This window comes from Diceros bicornis, chromosome 8 (assembly GCF_020826845.1).
Source record: "Diceros bicornis minor isolate mBicDic1 chromosome 8, mDicBic1.mat.cur, whole genome shotgun sequence".
Classification (NCBI taxonomy): Eukaryota; Metazoa; Chordata; class Mammalia; order Perissodactyla; family Rhinocerotidae; genus Diceros; species Diceros bicornis.
In genome coordinates, this window is record NC_080747.1 from 80,459,367 (window position 1) to 80,479,782 (window position 20,416).

General features: G+C 38.6%; 1 long non-coding RNA gene across 1 annotated transcript in view; it reads left to right on the forward strand.

Annotated features, from left to right (window-relative positions):
* Positions 1–775: 775 nt before the first annotated feature.
* The window catches only part of LOC131409805 (uncharacterized), a 31,446-nt gene continuing 11,805 nt past the window's right edge, over positions 776–20,416 (forward strand). Inside the window, exons 1-2 of the long non-coding RNA XR_009221023.1 lie at positions 776–820; positions 9,868–10,010. This is a non-coding gene — a long non-coding RNA (uncharacterized LOC131409805). The remainder of the gene's footprint in view (positions 821–9,867; positions 10,011–20,416) is intronic.

A 20,416-nucleotide genomic window follows, 5' to 3' on the forward strand; every position in this document is an offset into this window, starting at 1 on the left:
TTGTCTAATTATGTTTCTGCCTTAATTGCTATGATCATATAATTTTTCTTCTTTAGCCTGTTAATATAGTGGATTATATTGATTTATTTTTGCATGTTGAACCATCGTTGCATCTCTGGAATAAACCTCACTTGGTCATGACGTATAATGCTTTTTATGTGTTGCTGGATTATATTTGCAAATATTTTTAAGAATTTCTGCATTGATTTCCATGAGGGATATTGGTCTGTAGTTTTCTTTTTTATACTGTTACTCTCTGGTTTTGGTATCAGGGTAATACTAGCTTCATAGAGTGAATACCTTTTCTGTTTTCTGGAAAAGATTGTACAGAATTGTTGTTATTGCCTCTTTAAACTTTGGTAGAATTCTCCAGTGAAACCATCTGGGCATGAAGATTTCTATTTGGGAAATTTTAAAATAATGAATTACATTTCTTTATTGGTTATTGGGCTATACTGCTTTAGCTGTGTCACACAAATTCTAATATATTACGTTTTTATTTTCACTCAGTTCCATGTGTTTTTTGAGTCTTCTTCTTTGACTCATGGATTATTTACAAGTATGCTTAGTTTCCAAATATTTAGAAATTTTCCTATTATCTTTCTGTTACTAACTTCTGGTTTGATTTCATTGTGATCGGAAAACACATTCTGTATGATTCCATTCTTTAATTTTGGTGAAGTTTACTTCTGGGTTGCCAGCACCTTCTGCTCCAAGTCTGCAACACAAAAGGCAAAAAGAAAACCAAGGACATTCACCACTATGTTCTTCCTTAGGTCCTGAGGTCCCTAGCCAGTCTGCCTTCTTCCAGAAATGGAAGGTGAGCCCTTGTTTTATCAATGGCATTTGCTTAGTTATTTGGTTGTGGTGGTGGTGGTGGTGGTGGTGGTTGGCATAAGGAGGAAGTCAAATATGTGTATGTATTTGTGTTGGCTCATACCACTTAATAGATTCCTACATAAATTCCATATGTATTAATAAAGAATTAACTGGAAAAATTCAAAGGATAGCATATCATAAGAAAATATAAATTAACAGAAAATTACAGGATAGGTTAAGAACTTCTAAAAGTGTAAGTGATTGAAAAAATCATAAACAGAAATGTAGATAAATATTACTAGCATTAAAAAATATCTTTACTTTCTACAAAAGAAGCATACAGCGTTAAAAGCAAAAACTCATGTATATGTGTGTTTATAAATAATTATGAGAAGATTAGTAAGGCTTGAACAGACAATTCACAGAAGAGAAAGCATGCAAAGCAAATTATTAAATAATTAAATCTGTAAAAATAGAAATTAAACAACAATGATTTTCCAGATTATTTGTCTTTGAATATTTATTGTGTCACAGATACACTATGTACTATATACCTGATTGGAACTTAAATTAGGCACATTTGATAGAAATTTTACAACAATGATACAGTAACTTTATGACAAGAAATAGCTGTCCAGGTTCTCATTGCTGGGGACCACATTGCCAACATGGCAGTCAACAAGCTTATATATTTCCTTCATCATTTATGATTATTTGCAAGTAGATAAAATGGTTGTGCCCTTTCATATAAACTTCATATTTATTGTGAAGTGAGCCAAAATGTAGTGAAGGTCTATATCCTCTTTCTGAATAATGTTTCAGCCACCTCAGGTGTTGGCAAACTTGCCCTGAAATGCCAGATAGCAAATGTCTTAGGCTTTGTGGGCCACAGGATCTCTGTTGCAACTATTTGACATTGCATTTCTTGGGAAGGAAAAATTCCTCAACTCTCTGATATTCAGTACTTGGGCGCCTGTGAATTAAACTGACAAAAGACAGATTAACAAGAGATAAGAGAGCTCACAGAAAACACGGCTAAACGAGACAGAATTTGAAGCTTATATACCATCTTAATAGGGGAAAAGGTGGAGTAGAAAGGGTATTTATGGGAAAACAATTTACTTTTAGGAAAGATAAATTGGCCCTTAGGAGAATAGATGGGAGGTATGATAGTTTTGTAATAATTTCTGTTTAGCTGATTTCTTATCCCAGTGCAGATTTCTCATCTCTGTTAATAGAAATCCGTCTTCCCTGGTTGTGAACTCTGGGGAGAAGATTCATGACAACTGAATTCTTTTAGGAGGCTCTGCTTTTAGGCAGGTAAGGGTAGTTCAGAAAAAGTCTTTTTTTGCATCACTTGACTCTTAAATATCTTGATGCAAATATCCATAATCAATCCATAAATCAAAATTGGGGTGAGTTTATTATGAGCCAAATTTTGAGGACCATATACCCTGGGGCCTTCATTCCCTAAGGAGGGAAGGGCACCAAAGAAGTGGGGTGTACAGAGCAGTTGTATACCATCAAAGATCGTGTATCATATATGATTGCAATGTCCCTTTTACAATAGTCACAAGATCGCCCTGCCAGATTGCCCTGTCAGCATAGCGATGATGGACACAGCGGGTAGCAGGTCTGCTGTGTCCATGGGCATGGCTGGTGGCAGGTCTATTGTCTTTAGTTGGGTGGTCACAGGATGAGTGCAGCAATCAAATTGTAGCCTAGGGAGAAATGCTTATCCTTAAGGAAATGCCAATGTGGGGGAAGTCGCATCCATAGCTTAAGGGCATTTCTTCTTGTCTTTGGGACATGTTAATTGCTTAAAGCAGAAATACAATGAATGTTCAGAGGCCACAGGCCCCTTTTGGAAAAACAAGGTCAGGCCAAATTAGTTTTACACTAAATGGCTTCCTCATATACTCCAATATGTCCTATTGCTTGCCATTTATTTATCGTTTTCTCCCTTTTCATCTATAATCTTTTGATAGAAAGCATTGATGATCAAAATATTGTCCTTTGGTGCCAGGGTGGTTGCTGCCTGGCCTGAGTCCATCATGTCCCTTGGTGCCAGGCTTTTATCTCATTTATTTTCCCAGTCATCCACGTTGGGGGAAATTAATTGGATATAGTGGACAAGCATAGAGGTATATATATTAACAGAGGAAGCATTTCATGGGTTTTGGATTAATTTTAGGTTGTTGCACAAACATTGTACATGTTCTGTTTTTTCTTTTTTATGACTCCTTATTTTTACATTGTTTACAATTATAGAACAAGTACAGTAACAATGATAATAATTAAACATCTTTGGGGCCAGTCCGGTGGCGCAAGCAGTTAAGTGTGTGCGCTCCACTGCGGCAGCCCAAGGTTCGCTGGTTTGGATCCCGGGCGCACACCAACGCACCACTTGGCAAGCCATGCTGTGGCAGCATCCCATATAGAGTGGAGGAAGATGGGCACAGATGTTAGCCCAGGGCCAATCTTCCTCAGCAAAAAAAAAGAGGAGGATTGGCAGATGTTAGCACAGGACTGATCTTCCTCACACACAAAAAAACATAATAATAATAATAATTAAACATCCTTGAAAAGATTAGTTTAAAATGAGTCCTTAGGCATAGTCCTTATCAGAAAGGAAATTTGTCCAGGGTTATAAGGTCAATCGACCATCTCAAGTTTCATTGCTCCAGCTCACATGCCAGTCTTACAACACTGAGTAAAGAAAACAGCAATTAGTTTAAATATTATGACTAGTACAAGAATTCCAAGAAGTAATAGAAATAGGAATTGCAATCTGGATCAACAAAGGGAATCGATACCAGGAGGGAGGCAACCAAACAACTCAAGACCGGGTGCAGGACCGCTTGAAACATTCACCTGCCTTTTCACGGGCTTTAGCAGAGAGGACACACTGGAAGACTCGTCAGGTATAAATACAGCATTCTGTTTGAATGATTGTACATGTACCACGTTGGGATGCAGTTAAAAGATCTAAGGCCATTCTATTTTGAAGGACAGTCTTTTTCCTTAAAGACATTTTAGTATTTAATAAGGCAATTCCTGATTGACTGTCATTAAGGGCTTCTGTATGTGATATGACATCCTTTAGCCCCAAAGAAGGAAAAAATATAGCCAACTGCTCAGTGGTCATACCAGTGGAACACTGAATGAGCCTGTCTGGCCTTAAAGAGGGGAAGGTTGGCAGCAAGTGTCACAGTGAATCCTTCCCTGCATCCAAGAGAAGCATGGGGTGCAGTGTTTTAGCCAGCCAGCCAGTAGTCAAGGCCAGAGATTTGTTCCATATAACCACTGAGTTCTATTAGGAGCCACCCGGTAAATACCTGGCCTTCGAGATCAGTCTGTTCCAAATCAATCACTTTCTTTAAGTATGATAGTATTCTGAAAATCTTAAATGTAACAATTATAAAATAGGTATATAGTTTAAGCATAACAAAGGTTTAAATGAGGAGATATAAGGTTGGGAGTACAGGCCTGGTCCAGAGTCTTCGGACAGCTCTCTGCAACAGATGCCGTCTTCTCATCCTGGTTTAGAGATATTTGTATTGGCCAGTTGATGTCAGGTACCAGAAATAGGAACCGAAACCCACTCAGGTGGAAAAGCCTCTTCTTAAAACCAGAATTGTGAATCCATAAGTCTATGCCTTTTGATTCTGCAGCGCATGAATTGGTTAAAAGTACCTGGTATGGTCCTTTCCAACAGGGCTGTAAAGAGTATTTTTATTTGATGACTCTTCTGATACATAAATTTTCCAGGTTATAATCCTTAAGATCTGGGAGATCTCTGTAAAAAGAATCAGCTACCAACCTCTCATCATTTTTTTTTAAGTGTCTCAATGAGACCTTGACAATAATTAAGATATTTCCTTTAATCAAAGTTGGTTTATACATTTCTTTGTCTAATTGCGTAAGCTGTCCAGTTATTATCTCGAAGGGAGACAGCCGATGTTTACCAAAGGGTATAGATCTAAGACTGAAGAGCACTAGCGGAAGAGCTTTTGGCCATGAGAGATTGAATGCTTCTGAAAGCTTTGCCAGTTGAGTTTTGATTGTGCTGTTAGTTGTTTCCAGCAGTCCTGAGGATTGGGGATGGTAAGCGCAGTGGAAATCCTGCATCATTGGCCAAATATTGCAAATAGATTTAATTATTTGTCCAGTGAAATGAGTTCCCTGGCCACTATTTAACTCAGCAGGAATTCCCCAAACAGGAATTATTCTCTCTAGTAGTAATTTGTCTAAAGCCCACCCTCTTCTGCAAGGAAAGGCCTCAACCCAATGTGAGAACACACAGATCATTACAAGATATATTTATCCTTGAGATGGATATATCCTTGGATATATTTATCCTTGAGACTTTGTCTGAATGCCACACCTCAAAGGGTCCCTTAGTCAAGGGAAAGTGGCCTTGCAATTCATGAAGCAGTTTCCCTAGATTATATTTTGGGCATATAATACAACCAGTGTAGGCTTTATGAGCCACTGTGGGAGAAAGTTTCCAAAAGCATTGTTTTCCCCACAAAATTATCTTTTCAGGTGCCCACTGGGTTAATTGGTGTATATCCTGGAGCAGTGGCAATTGTGCTCCAATGGGTACTACGAGTTTCTTATTGGGCCCAAACCACATCTGTGAGTTGTTAAAAATTCCCCCTTTTGACTGCTGTATCTGTTTCTCTTCTTCCATGGTGATTTCTTGAGCCTGTAGAAGGAAGTCTTTTACTGGGTTAGCAGAGTTAGTGGGAATTAGCAGGCATTCTCGAGGCTGGACAGCATATCTAGCTTGATAATGTCTTGCTTATCGTTGAAGTAAGACCCATCTGTAAACCAAATTAAATAGAACACAGTCGTGGTCTTTCATCTTGTGATGTTGGAAGCAAGGTAGTAGGGTTAAAACAGTGAGTAATATTTACCTATGCAATATAACCTATAAAGGTTTATCACTTACTTGACAATGCTTCCCATGCATTTTAGCATACCAAACAAGCCTAATTAGTTAAGTACCTCTGTCTTTAGAGAAAATAAATTTCTTTGAGAATTGCCAGGGCCCTTTGAAAATTCTCAAAGAAGAAAGTCAAAAGAAAGATTTTATTTAGGAAATGAATTTTGGGGAGCTTGTCAAAAAATCAAAAGATTTTAAAACACTTGGTCAGACAGAATCAAGGGGTTGCTGACCTTGTTGCAGTGAAACAATGCTTAGTTATTCATTCAGAAAGTGACAACAGAAACAGTCAAGGACAAACAGCATTTAAACAGTCAAAAAACCTTATTAGAGAGGCCTTAGTCTTTTGAACATAGGAAATTACCTTAACAAAACATAGATCTCTGTCCTTTAGATAAAGTTACTCAAAGGTAAAGAAAAACCTTTTTACATAGTAATCTCCTTATCAAGAGCAGACTAAGAGTTTAAGAAAATTATCCTTTTAAAAGAAAGAGAAAACCGAATTATAATTTTTGGTACCAGCTTACTTCTGATATTAAAACTTATTCCCTTAATTAAATTTATTTTAATCCTAGCCAACTTGACCATGTATAAAACTCTTCCCTCAGGGTTCCTCTTCAACAAACTTTCTATAACTTACTTTTTATGTTCAGAATTTGTCCCCTGCTTTTCTTTTTCCTCCTAGTACTTTAGTACAAATTTATCTTTCTTAACCAAACAAAAATTTCCATTCTTCATATCTTGTGAAAACATACATCTTACTCTCCTTGAATACAAACATATTTTTCTTAATTTTTAGTAGCTTTAATCATGTATACTAATTAGACATTTTAACCCTTAGAAACCTTAATTTCTAAGTAAAAACTAAGTAAGCAATTATAAACTTTCTTTTACATTAGCATTTTGTGGCTTGGCAAATATATGAATATCTTTTGTAATTTTTAAAAATACGTTACTTCATAGTACATACTTAATAAAACACAAGACATGTTTACCAATAGAGCCAAAACACCTTTTAGTTTTCCTGTAATAAGAAGCCAAAAGTAGCTAAGCTTATATTTAGCAATCAATGTCTAATATCTTATTTGGAAATGATCTAGATACTCAATGAAGTTTTATCATTTAATTTAACCTAGGAAAACTTCAAAGTTGCATGCTACCAAAGAGATTTTGGAAGCTATTTTAAAAGTACATACACAATAACACATAATTATTGTTAAAAGTTCACTCAACACTCATCTTTTTTTACATCTATTTAGTTACTTGTTCTCAATAATTATTTAGATTGTCTACAAGACTTCATGAGACACTAGATAATATTAGCCATCATTTAAGTTATTATTTTTGTTAACCAGTTTTGTAGTAGAAATAACATCAGCTTATCTGACGAATAAAGGCTGCGTGTCTGCGTTATATCCGATGCTGAAAACCAACAAGCTTAACTAAGCTTTTATTTACCAAAGATTATTTCATATCACGTTAACTTGAAAAACATTTGGGTTAGCTTCATTTAGAAATAACTTTTGTAAGCGCTTACTTCAAGTAAATTGAATAGAGCTCTTAATTTTGACCATACCCTCTGGAAGTAAAAAATCACACATATATAACATACACATAGACACACACATAAAGAACAGACAGATGCCATAAAGATTTTATAGCCGCTGTTTTAGAAAATTCAGCAGTTTCCATCTGCAAAAGCTTCTTTCACCCCCCTTTTTATCAGTCTTAGGCCCCCTGTTGTTTTAAGCACTTGCACAAGTCTCTGGAGTTCAGAGGGGAGGCCGCCCAGCCAGGAACTGGTCGAGCAAGCTCGATTTCCTGCTTTTCTTTTAGTTTTGTTTTGCTAGAATGTCTGAACAGTTTCTAGGGACTGTGTAGTGGGTCAGAAGTGTGCTGCTTGTGAGTGTTACTCCCTAAAAAAGGGTTGTAATCACTCTCCTACATGCCTCAGTTTTTCCCTCCAGCAGCCTGGTACCACTGTGGGGGTTCAGAGCGCAGGTGACAAACCCTCATATGCGCATCCCCAGATGAACCTGTAATTAATTAACGTGAATGATAGTGGAGTTCCCTATGGGACCACTGCACGTCGTGAGGATCACCTCTGACACTCCCGCTGAGGTTTTTTGCAGTCACCTGAAAAACGACTTTTGGCTGGAAGGAGCAATGTCCCTTTGCTTTGGAGCTTAACAAATTCAGTCTTTCATTTCTCTATCAAGCAGTTTGTTCAGACGTTATAAACACAATTCTTTCTAATTTTAAAGCCAAATTAAAGCCTGCCTCATTCACTCCAAAAGTTGCCCCTAGGCTCCCCTGGCCTAGGAAATTCCCCCTAGGCTCCCCTGGCCTAGGAAATTCCCCCTAGGCTCCTCTGCCTTAGGAAATCCCCCCGTAGGTTCCTCTGACCTACGGTATGTACTGGTACCCCCTTAAGAGACCTAGTCTTAAGCCTTGAAAACAGCTCAAATAAACTCTAGACCATCGACTTAAAATAAGGAGGTCTGGGTTTCAGGAGAACTCACCAGGGGCACCTGAAGAATTCAGTGATCCAGGGGGGCTCAATGGGCCCCTATTTGTACCAAATACCGGTTCAGTGTAGATTCCAGGTGGTCTCCGGTGGGTTTCTCTGAAATCCTGCCACGACTACGCAAAGAAATGTCAACTCAAATAATCCATAATCAATCTATAAATCAAAATTGGCGTGAGTTTATTATGAGCCAAATTTTGAGGACCATATAGCCTGGGGCCTTCATTCCCCAAGGAAGGAAGGGCACCAAAGAAGTGGGGCATACAGAGTGGTTATATACCGTCAAAGAGCATGTATCACATGTGATTGCAATGTCTATTTTACAATAGTCACAGATTGCCCTGTTAGCATAGCGATGATGGACAGAGTGGGTAACAGGTCTGCTGTGTCCATAGGCGTGGCTGGTGGCAGGTCTATTGTCTCAAGTTGGGTGGTCACAGATGAAGGCAGCAATCAAATCCTAGCCTAGGGAGAAATGCTTATCCTTAAGGAAATGTCAATGTGGGGGAAGTTGCATCCATATCTTAAGGGCATTTGTTCTTGTCTTTGAGACATGTTAATTGCTTAAAGCAGATATACAATGACTGCTCAGAGGCCACAGGCCCCTTTTGGAAAAACAAGGTCAGGCTGAATTAGTTTTACACCAAATGGCTTCCTCATATGCTCCAATATATCCTATTGCTTGCCATTTATTTATCAAATGTCTTTAGCTCAAAATAATCCTTGCACCACAGTGGTATGTTCTGGAAACTTTTACAATTTTATCATGAAAGCAGTCATAGATAATATGTAAATGAACAGGGATCACCATGTTCCAATAAATCTTTATTTATAAAAAAAGGTATCAGCTAGGGGGCCAAAGTTTGCAGATCCTTGTTCTAGACTTCCTCTATAATTTCAGGACACACGCATTAAATATAGATAATGCAGTTAAGATGAGTTTTGTTAACAAAGAAGGAGCTTTACTTAATTTCCTATATTTAGTTTGTCAAGGGCCTACAACATTGTATTTCCATAGGATTTATGATGCCATTTTCAAAAGAGTGGAAAACAATAGCACATAATGTTTAGACAATTGGATAATAATTGTCTATTTGAAAGAACATGACTTCGAAAGCAGACGACATAGCTCAGATTACTGGCTCTGCCATTTACTAGTTGTGGGTCCAGGGAAAATAATGTTTCTAAGCCTCAGTTTCTTTATATATAAAAGAGAAAGAATAATATCTATTTAATAAGGTTATTGTGAAAATTAAATGGAAAATACATACAAGGAGTTAACACACTCCCCAGCATGTAGGCACCTTTAAATAACTAATGGCTAAGTTATGGTTTATTGTTTATTATTTATTATTAAATAGAAGTTTTATTGGACAGACAATGGAGAAATGGGCATTTGGGTTCTGCTAACATTCCTGTAATAGATTTGACATTTGCACCTTGAAGCATTCAGTTTTAATGATAGTAATTACCACTGAAAAACAACAAGCTGTAAATTTTATAACCAGAAATATATCCATATTATTTTGTTTAGGATTCTGAACAAAAAACTTCTTCTCAACTCTCTTAGATTCAGTCCTTAAGATGAAAGTACTGAAATGGTACTGATGAAATCAGCACAGTGACGCCGATTCTTCATGAGACAGGCGCAAGTGGCAGTTTGGAAACATCATCTGAAAGAAGCAGAAGAGTCTAAACCAGTGTCACCATAAGGTCAGGAGCGTGCGTCTTGTGTCCTTTTTCTGGACGGCTTGGTTTTATCTAGCGTGACTAGTGACCAAATAAGAAGACTGCATTAAGTAGATTACAATATAATGAATAAACTGCTATCAAGCGTGGGAGAAGCTGATGACATCACAGTCTCCAAACATCCTCTAACAGTCAAAAATGCTTTATTCATCCTTATCTCTCATCAGGGGGCCCTGACAACCCTAATGACATGTGGGTTTCTTTCAAACCAGTGGCTTTTGGACAGGGCTGAGAGGTTTTTTTCTCCAAATGGTTCACAGCTCCAGTTAGGAACAAAATTAGCCACTATTAGGGGATGGATGATTCTTTTCACAGAAGACTTCTTCTGAGTATATTTGAATTGCAAATGTCAAATCCCCTGAAGAAAATGAAGGCAAAAGAAATAAATAGTGCGAGTTTTCTTAAGAGCAGCAGTAATTCATTATCAAGCAATTAGCCTTGCAATAAACTTCCATTTCTCAGTTTAGAATATATCAGTCAATATTGGAAATGTAATTATGGTAAAGGTTGAAGACGCAGTGCAGTACTCAAATGTTAACCATTTACAAACAATTTGTCTTTAATGACAGACAGGAGAGCATCTAATTACATTCAGCTTTTCAAGACAGGTTGACTATTTGCCAAACAACACTCCATTTGATTGCCTTTAAAGTGCGGCCCTGGGATGAAAAAGGGAAAATAGGATTTTTGGCTTCAGGTAATTAATTTTCCTGCTGTTCCTTTCGTAGGCCCTGATGAAGACCCTCTGAAGTCTTCATTACCAATAGGTATTTGTCAAGGCCAAAAAATAACGCAGAGACCAAGTCCTTCAAATAGCAGTTTCCGTTATCGTTGCTCTGTGAAATCTTCGAAATGACTAATGATGGCCTGAAAGGTGCAGGGCAAAGCGCGCTGCCTGAAATGAGGCAAGCCACCAGCAGGCTGGCAGAGGACTGCCAGGAAGGAAAGCAACGCTGAACTGCAGGTGGAGAGACAGGGAGTGTTTGACAGACTCTCTCAACAAAGGCTCATTCTTCAAAGCTTTGTGGGAGAGTGTGAGGAAAAAAATGAAAGTATGAAAAGTAAAGATAAGTGAAAAAAAGTTATCGCATATTTTAAAATACATACATGACGATAGGAACTCATTGTTGACTGTGAATGGGCCCATATTTAGCAGCGTTTGCCTTGAAATACGAATAAGGTGAAATCAATCACGGAGTTGTCTGCTCTGTTTGTCTCAGAGATCAGTAGGTGTATTTCTTGCTCTTCTTTTTCTCCTAAGAGTCTATCATTTACAGAATCTATTCGAAGAGAACTCACAAGTGCGGCATTCATGGACTCTTGATAAGCTGTCTGAATCATGTGCCATTGTGCCTTGGATTCCCTCAAGCCCCTTCTTGTATTAAGGTGCATGAAGAGACTTGGAATTCCTGATTTGCCTTTGTGAAGACTTCTCTGCCCAGTTTCTACAGCGTCCTAGTCGAGACAAGTTTTCTTAGAGCTGGTAATGAGCTCTCTAATTCTGACACATTTTAGGGTCTCATATTCTTATATCTTTTTCAGAACATTCAGAAAAGAACCAGCATTAATGGAATGCTCACTGTGCGCTACATTATCATTTTCTCACTTTAACCCCCCAGCATTTATGATGGTGAAGGGATAATTTTAATTAGTCCTCTCTTGGTCTCAGTTCCTAGTAGTCTACACTTGGTTTACTTAAACCGTTACATAAACCACCCTCCCAGCAATGATTTTAACACTTGGTGCAAATATTCTTCCAGCAAACTCATTAGGCAAAATCGAGACCTTAGAGCAATGGAATCATCTGCTTTCTCCAGGGCCTCACTCTGCAGCTTATTCCGTCTGTGGTATGTTCAATCAATGTGTCTTAAAACTTGCTTAAAACTTTCTCCTCTTCTCAACATGCAAACACTCTACAGCCTCTGCCACTTATAATTGTTAAAAAAAAAAAACAACAAGACAACGGGCTCAAAATGGATTCATTTATGATAAGCCCCAATGTCACCAAACCAAGACTTAATTACAGTTTCAGGCCTCCCAGAAATGGAATCTTAAACCAGTCAACCAGGAGTTGCCTGATCAGCACTGGTTAGGTCATCTGCCTGATAGGACCCTGCCATCTCCTAAGGAAAGTAACCTTGCAATCATCAACCTGCTTTTTTGTCAAGTATAACTTCCTTGTTCCCACTCCCTTCTCTGTAAAAGTCTTTCATTTTGTACAGCTCCTCTGAGGTCCTTTCCATCTGCTGGATTGGATGCTGCCTGATTTGAATCAATTTTTGCTCAAATAAACTCTTAAAATTTTTAATATGGCTCAGTTTATCTTTTAACATAATAAACCTTCTTTGATCTTACATTCTCCTCTAACCATCATCTCATCTCTCCTTCCCCTAAAAGCCTATACATCAGGAAGAGTGTTAAACACTGTCACCAGTGCCTCACCTGCCATTTAATTAGCCCACTGAAATCTGATTCTGTGCCTCTCTATCACAGTGATTACAGCTCACATCATCTCTGACCTCCCAGTCACTAAATCCAACGGAGAGTTTTCATTCCTTGCTTCAGCTGACCTCTCTGCAGCTCTAAATAGCCCTTCTCTCTTGGGTTCCAAGATCCACTTTCTCCCTGTTTCCCAACCTTGATGGCGGTTCCATCTCAGTCTCCTCCTCTGGATGTTCTTTCTGCATTAATAACTTGCATTCTGATATTTCTTAAAATCAATCCTTGACTCTTCACTTTCCTTATTTTGACCTCTTCCTGAGATTTCCTATGTTCCCTAATGTCATCCATATCTATGATTGAAGCCAGGTCTCATTGGGGCTCCAGACACAGGTTTTAAACTTGAATTACAGACCCAGGAAATCTCTTCTTGGATTTCCTATTCTTCCCACCCTTCCCTCCAAAAACATTTTTCTCCTTTATTATTCACAAACCTGATTAATGGCACCATCATCTACCCGTGAGCTTGTCTGGTAATGGCTGAAAGCTTAGAGATGGTGATGACTTGGCTTGGCTTGTACTTTTCTCTGGTTTACTCATGAAGCCACGGTAGGAAGTGCAAAGGATACATGTGGTAGATATGGTTACTTATTTCTTCCCTGTTCTCATGAGAAGAAGTGCTCAAAGTTTGATGTTCTTGATGACCCACAGAGAAGAAGATGTCTGCCAGGTCAGAGAAACACAGAACTCTGGGCTCACCTACTGCTGCATCAGTATTCTGAAGCAAATTTTCATATAAGTCTGCTGAACCACCCAGGCCTTCAGGCCTTGAGACTGTTCCAGCACTAAATGATCCTCCTTGATTTATGCCTCTGCTACCAGGCCCAAGGAGCTTTCCCTTCTTGTCCTCTTAGGAGCTGTTTGTGGGCAAGCCTAGTCATGGCCCACCACAACCCAATTACCCAAGTCAGAAAATTTGGAGTTATCCTTGCTTTTTCCCTCTACCTCACCTCTTATATTCAAGTAATGATTAAGTCTGGCCACTTTTATTCATAAATTTCTTTTATCTCTCCATTCCTCTCTATTTCTAGTGCTATTGCCACCATCATCTCTCAGAGGAGATACTGCAAAATCTGCAACCTAGTCTCTAAAACGGTCAGCATTAGCATCCTACACTGTAAATACAGTACTGCCTCACTTCTCCTCACAAATCCTTCAAGGACTCCTCATGCATTCAGGATAAACTCCAACCTCCATAACATAGCAACAAGCCCAACGTAAGCTGAGTCCTATTGCGCTCTGAAATCTCCTTTATCATTTGTCTTTCTTCTCCTCCTCCTCCAAAGGATTTCCAATTCCTCAAGCGTGTACTGTTTTCGTAAAAGCCTCCATGCCTTCAAATAGGCGTGGAATACTGTCCTTTTCTCTCCCACCTTCACCACTCCCCTCTTCACCATGATGTTTACTCATCTGAAAAACTCAGTTCAGGTCTACCCACAGACCCCACCTGCAAATCTTGGATTCTATTTTCAGAACACATCCAGACTCCAACTGCTTCTCACACTAGTTCAAGTCACCGTGACCTTTCAAATAGATTACTGCAATCTCCATCTAACTAGTCCCTTGACTTCTGCCCTTGCTTGCCCTGTGGTGTATTCTCCCACAGAGCAGCGAGAAGGACACTTGAAATTCTCAAGATAATATTACTCCTCTGCTTATAACCAACCCATCAACAGGCTTACTCAGAGGAAAAGCAAAAATTCTCACAATGGCCTTCATAGCCTACATGATCTGGTCTCCAGTTACCTCTCTGATCTCACGTCACATGTTTCTCCCACTCTCTCATATTATGTAGGCAATACTGGCTCCTTTACTATTCCAAAAACACACTTTCACCTTAGGACATGTTTCCTTTGCCCAATCACTCTACTCTCAGATTATATATACATTATAATCTGAGAGTATATATAATATACTCTGTGTATATATCATCTCAGATTATATATACACATACATATATGTAAATATGTATAAATCTGATGTGTACACATATATATATATGATCCATAAGATCAATATATAAGGCTCATTCCCTTATTCCATTCAAATGCTACCTTATGGAAGACACGTCATCTGACGACCCCAACTAAAAGAACAACCTTCCTCCAACATTCTCCATCTTCTTATCCTACTTAATTATTTTTTTCATAACATCATCCAATATGTCCTATATTTTGTTTTTTCTGCTGTACCCCAATAGAATATAACCTCTGAGAGGAGGGACCTTCATTGTATTGTTCACTGCTATGTCCCTGAAACAGGGGATAATGAATAAATGAGTGAATAGGGCCGGCCCCGTGGCTTAGCGGTTAAGTGCGTGCGCTCCGCTGCTGGCGGCCCGGGTTCGGAACCCCAGGTGCACACCGATGCACCACTTCTCTGGCCATGCTGAGGCCACGTCCCACATACAGCAACTAGGATGATGTGCAGCTATGACATACAACTATCTACTGGGGCTTTGGGGGGAAAATAAATAAATAAAATTAAAATAAATAAATAAATGAATGAATAGATGGATAGATGAATCTATTGTCTTCCATTTTGTGTCCTCCAGTCACTATAGATTCCAAGAAAAATGTGTTATCACTTTTTTATGATTCTAAAGATAGTTTGCTCCCAATTTAGAGCATTTGGAACCGAAGGATATTGCATTCCCTAAATTACTATTACCCAGTAACTTGTAAATACATGTTCATTCATTCGTTTGTTCGCTTCAAAGAGCTTACATTTCAGGTGGATGCCATGTTGGGAGACCATTAACACCATATAGTACCTTGCAGAACAGAGGCAATCCTTAAATATCACATTTGCTTTTATTCTCTTGCGTAAACCAATTTCATTTTAGAGATAACTCTGAATAACAAAAATAAGACAGTTAAACATTCTAGTGTATTAGTTTCCTAGCACTGCTCTGACAAAGGACCACAAACTGGGTGGCTTAAAACAAAAGAAAATTATTCTCTCACAGTTCCGGGGGCTAAAAGTCTGAAATCAAGATGTTGGCAGTGCCATGCTCCCTCTGAAGCCCCTAGAGAAGGATCTTTCCTTGTCCTTTCCAGCTTCTGGTAGCTCCAGGTGTTCCTCGTCTTGTAGCAGCAAAACTCCAGTCTTTGCCTCTGCCTTCATGGCCATCTTCCCTCTGTATCTGTCTCTCCTCTTCTTATAAGGTTACCAGTCATATTGGATTAAGGGCCCACCCTACTCTGGCGTGATCTCACTTTAACCAATTACATCTGCAACAACCCTGTTTCCAAGCCCTGTTTCCATATTCTGAGGTATTGGGAGTCAGGACATGTTTTGGGGGACACAATTCCACCCATAGCACTAGGGAAACAAAACCTTATATTTCCTGCCTTGGAAGTTGCTACTTTATTCATTTCATAGACATTTATTCCGCAATTCTTTTTTGTTAGACACAGTGCTAGATTCTGAGCAATAACAATGCATTAGACCTAATTCTTACCTGAAAGGAGATATAGAAACTGTCAACCTACAAAACCAGAAACCAGTGTAAGAGGCAAACTGTTCATTTGGGATCAAGAATTATAATTCAGGGAGCACAGTTTCAGGTAGAAACCCAAATAGTTCTTGCTAGGGAGTAATAGTCAGGGGCTTTTAAGGGCAAAGAGGGAAGTAGTATTACAAAGAATTTTAATTGGAGTTGGAGGCAGAGAGTGAGTGTTGGCTAAACATTGATTGACTATTGATTCTATCTTTAGAAAGTCCACAATCATTGGTCTTTGTGGTCAGGATGTCCATTCTCCTGCTGACTTCTCAAAGAATCGCTCGTAAAACAATTGCCATTTTGGCCCAGTCCAAAGGTTTGGCCCAGCCCAAGGTTCAAGACAGCAAGGCAGTTCCTCTGGAAAGGCAGCTCTGACTGCATTTTACATTTGGTAATATGAACTTGAATTTCAAGTTTTTCTATGCATTATAAAAAATGTAATCTCCTTTTGAATTACTGGATTCTGTAGTAAGAAAGAATTGGGGGAAAATCCTTGTTTACCAGAGTCCACAGTTTTTACTAAACACAATATTTTCTCAAGATTCTGTTTGTCTCAAAGATATCTCAGAAATAATAGTTTTATATAAATGGACATGTGAAAACCATAAGGAATAAATTTATGTATACGTGAAAGTATACATGCTATAACTTTATCTTTTTAAATATATATATGTGAAATTCTATAATACATTGACCTCTAGAAGCCACCTAACAAACGGCAGAGAGAACTTTTGCTAAAATTGTTAAGCATAAGCATAAAATCCTGTCTTTGAGGAAAAACATTTCCTCTACCCTCTTAGGTTGAGCTCTTCTTGGATACTTGCAAATTAAAATGACACAAGACAGATTAGCAAGAGAAAAGACAGATTTTAATCACCTGTGTACGTAAGGGAGTTCACCAAGAAAGGTGACTCAAAGTGGTGGCTAGAATTTAGGGCACATGGGCGAAGGGGATGGGGAGAAAGACACTTATGGGAAAACGAATTATTAGAAGGGAGGCATAGAGAAAGGCACTTAGGGGAAAACAAATGACTTTTTAGTAAGATAAATGGGCTCTTAGGAGAACAGATGGGAGATCTGATAGTTTTGTGACAATGTCTTTTAGGTGTGCTGTCCACTTGTCATTGTGTGTCTCTGGTGTTAAGACTCATCTTCCCCAGTTGCCCTCAGGGAGAGGATTTATGACCATTGAGTTCCTTTGTGAGGCTCTGCTTTTAGGCAGATAAAGGATTTCAGGAACTCAAATGCCTTCAGCTCAAAATAATAGTTATGCCACAGTGGCATATTCTGGATCCCTTCAACAGGAGAATAGAAAGATGGGTACAGGGTCTTAACAGAAAAGCAGAGACAATGGGATCCTCACTCTGTGCTGAGCACCCTAAGGCTCAGAATAATCATCTAATCTTTCTGTGCTCTCCCTCTGTAATGGGGTGGCTACCACATCCAGAGGAGTGTTTAAGGATGGATAGGTTTCACCTCCAAGTTATAACTCAGAGAATAATGGGCGAGGAGCTTTTGTTCTTGCCTCTCTCTTCCTTTATTTCTCTTTGCTTTTCATAGGGAAGAATAATAACAGGCTTAAATTAGCCAAAATCCTCTTTGCCTCAGTTATTTTCTAACTAGCTTTGCAGTTCAAAAAAAATCTACTCCTGATAGTTAAGGAATTTTCATTAGGACTTTGAAATCCAAATACAACAATACAGCCTTTTGCGTGCTTAGGAACTAGGGAGACCCAGAGCATCCAGGGCGTCTGCAGTGAGCCAGGAGTATTAGGTCAGGAGAGGGATGGAGCACAAGGCGTTCACCTGGAGAGACTACCTCCAGTACCTCTGGACCGGAGGAGGGGGAGCCTTCAGACAAGGTGGCCACAGAGCCGGTGTGGCCAGTGGGGAGGGTGAAGGTGCCTGCACAATTGGTCATTACAGTCCCTCCTCACAGGCTGATTATGATACCGCTAATGTCAAACATTCTTTTAAGTTATCCATACTAAACATATGTGATGCAAATTGTAATCTGAAAGTTTTTTTCTATAAAATTATTAAAAATGCATTTCTCCTTCTTTCAATGCCATCTTGCTCTCTCTATTTCTAACATAAATCTGTGGTTGTAGCTTCTATTCACTTCTATTCTTTTCTATTTTTTACTCACTTTTATATACAGATGAGAGGTTTTAAAGGCATTTTCATTTGCTGGATATAAAAACTGAAGTGTAACTGAAATCCTTAGAAAAGCAAACTATGTCTATCACGCACCATTACGTTCTACATTGTTTGTGATTACTGGGCTCCGACTTAACAAAAGGCTTCTTTAGAAACCAAGGGCAAGGTCCCACCTTTTTGAGAGAATCTATTATACAAAACAAAACACATGCGAGTTGGAAAAAAAAAAAAAACCAAAGAAAGAAATATCTGACCCATTTTTAGCATGCTAACATAAAGCAGCAGCACCATCTCTCAGGAGATTTCAAACAATGGCACAAAGACAACCCAAATGTAAAGGTGATTTGAGGTGAACTGTTGGTGTGTCTCATAGCCTTTAATTAGTTAATTCATTAGTTATTGCCCAGTTTAAACTCAAAACACATTTCATGTATGCAAAATATACAAAATACACATGCAAGTGTGCATACGTGTGTGTGTGCATATACATATATACTCTGTAAGATGGGGTATACACAAGCGCACATAACGCACATACAATATAAAGCCATGTTAAGGTGAGTCTAAAAACACACATTAGAAGGACTTTTTCACATGCTAAGCATGGGCTCTCAGGTTTCTGATGGCAGCAAAGGAAATATGATCAGTTACAAGATTCACAGTGGCCAAGCGCTTATAAAGCTATTTCAATTAACGTATTATCTCTATTTTGAACAAACAAATAAATAACCTCATAGAGCCCATGACTAATCAGACTTGTACTGATTGTATTATCCAGCATATCCTGCAAGTTTCTATGTACTACCATTGAAATGGGAAGGCAGTGACTAAAAGTTAACGTGAGAATTACTGAGCATAAGCATGGATATATCCCGGCTGTTGTCGCAAATTCTAAAACGCTGATGATTGCAGTCTTCATTTGAGTCCTTTTCAGAAAATAGGGCTTTGCAAAAAAAGAATATATAACACATAAATATAATTATTTAACTTGTAATCTGGATTAAAATAAGAAGAATGGGGGGGTTGTTTGTTTTTACAAGCAAAACTTTTTGATATTATTGGTAATCTTACTTTTTCAGCAATCTCCTCTAAATGTCCGGTTTACATTTATCTCCTCAAAAAGACCTAGCATGAATGACTTCACAAAAATGATCCTTGACCCAGTCCCTTATGCTATCCTGGCCTATGTCAGTGTTTTAAAGATATGATTTTAGGTGACAAGAAATAAGTGAAAACTGACAACCCAAGCCAAAACATCCTATTTACACTACGTATGAACTTCCTCTTGTCGTAATTGTCCCCAGCATTTGGAAGAGGTGCCATTAGGACCACAGTCCAAAGAGTTACACTCTTAGTATAAATATGCTTAGCTGCTACAACATCTATTGTAGAGGCTGGTTAGAATCAGCACTATTAATTTTAGAGAAAGCACAAAACACAGTCCTTATTGTCTTGCTTTGGTTCTACATTAAAAGTGAGGTATTTTATTCAGCAATTTTCCATCTAGTCATGACACAACGGGACTCATGATGGGTGATGGACAGGTGGATGATTGAGTTGTTTTTGAGATCAGAACTGCTTAGCGGAAGAGTTATGGAGCAAAGCAGCCAATAAAACCGTCTACAAAGAATAATGGACAGTGATGACAGAGCTATAAGCACAGCAGGAAACATTTTTAGCTCCCTTTCCTGTCATGAGGCTGCACTTTCCTCTGCATTAGCAAGGGTTGGGTCAACACCTGCAATATAATGCATTTTAAATCTCAAATGCAAGATCACCCTCCTCAAGAGAAAAATGGTCTATCAGACTCCGCCTTCAGATTTGCGGAGCCGCTGTGATTGTGTAACTACCTAACAAAACACATGGGGCTAGGCATCAGAAGGAGAATATAAGATAGATTATGACAAATTCTTAGCATCTGGTAAGCCCAACTTGTTTACATACAGAAATAAAAAGATCTAATCAGAATGACAGAACCTTACTTTTCCTTCAACCGCAAACATAGAAAATGTGCTGAGTGAGCACATTTTATGCCGGACTCCTAAATTCAGTTTCATTTCCACCATCTATTTCCAAGTAGTCATTGAAGATAAGTGGAGAAGAGTAATTGGAGTGCAAGAGAAGGCCTGGCTTGAACCTCAGCTGCTGGTACTCTTGGGCGTCACTTGGAAACTTGAAGAGAAGAGAAGCCTAATTTTATGAGAGAC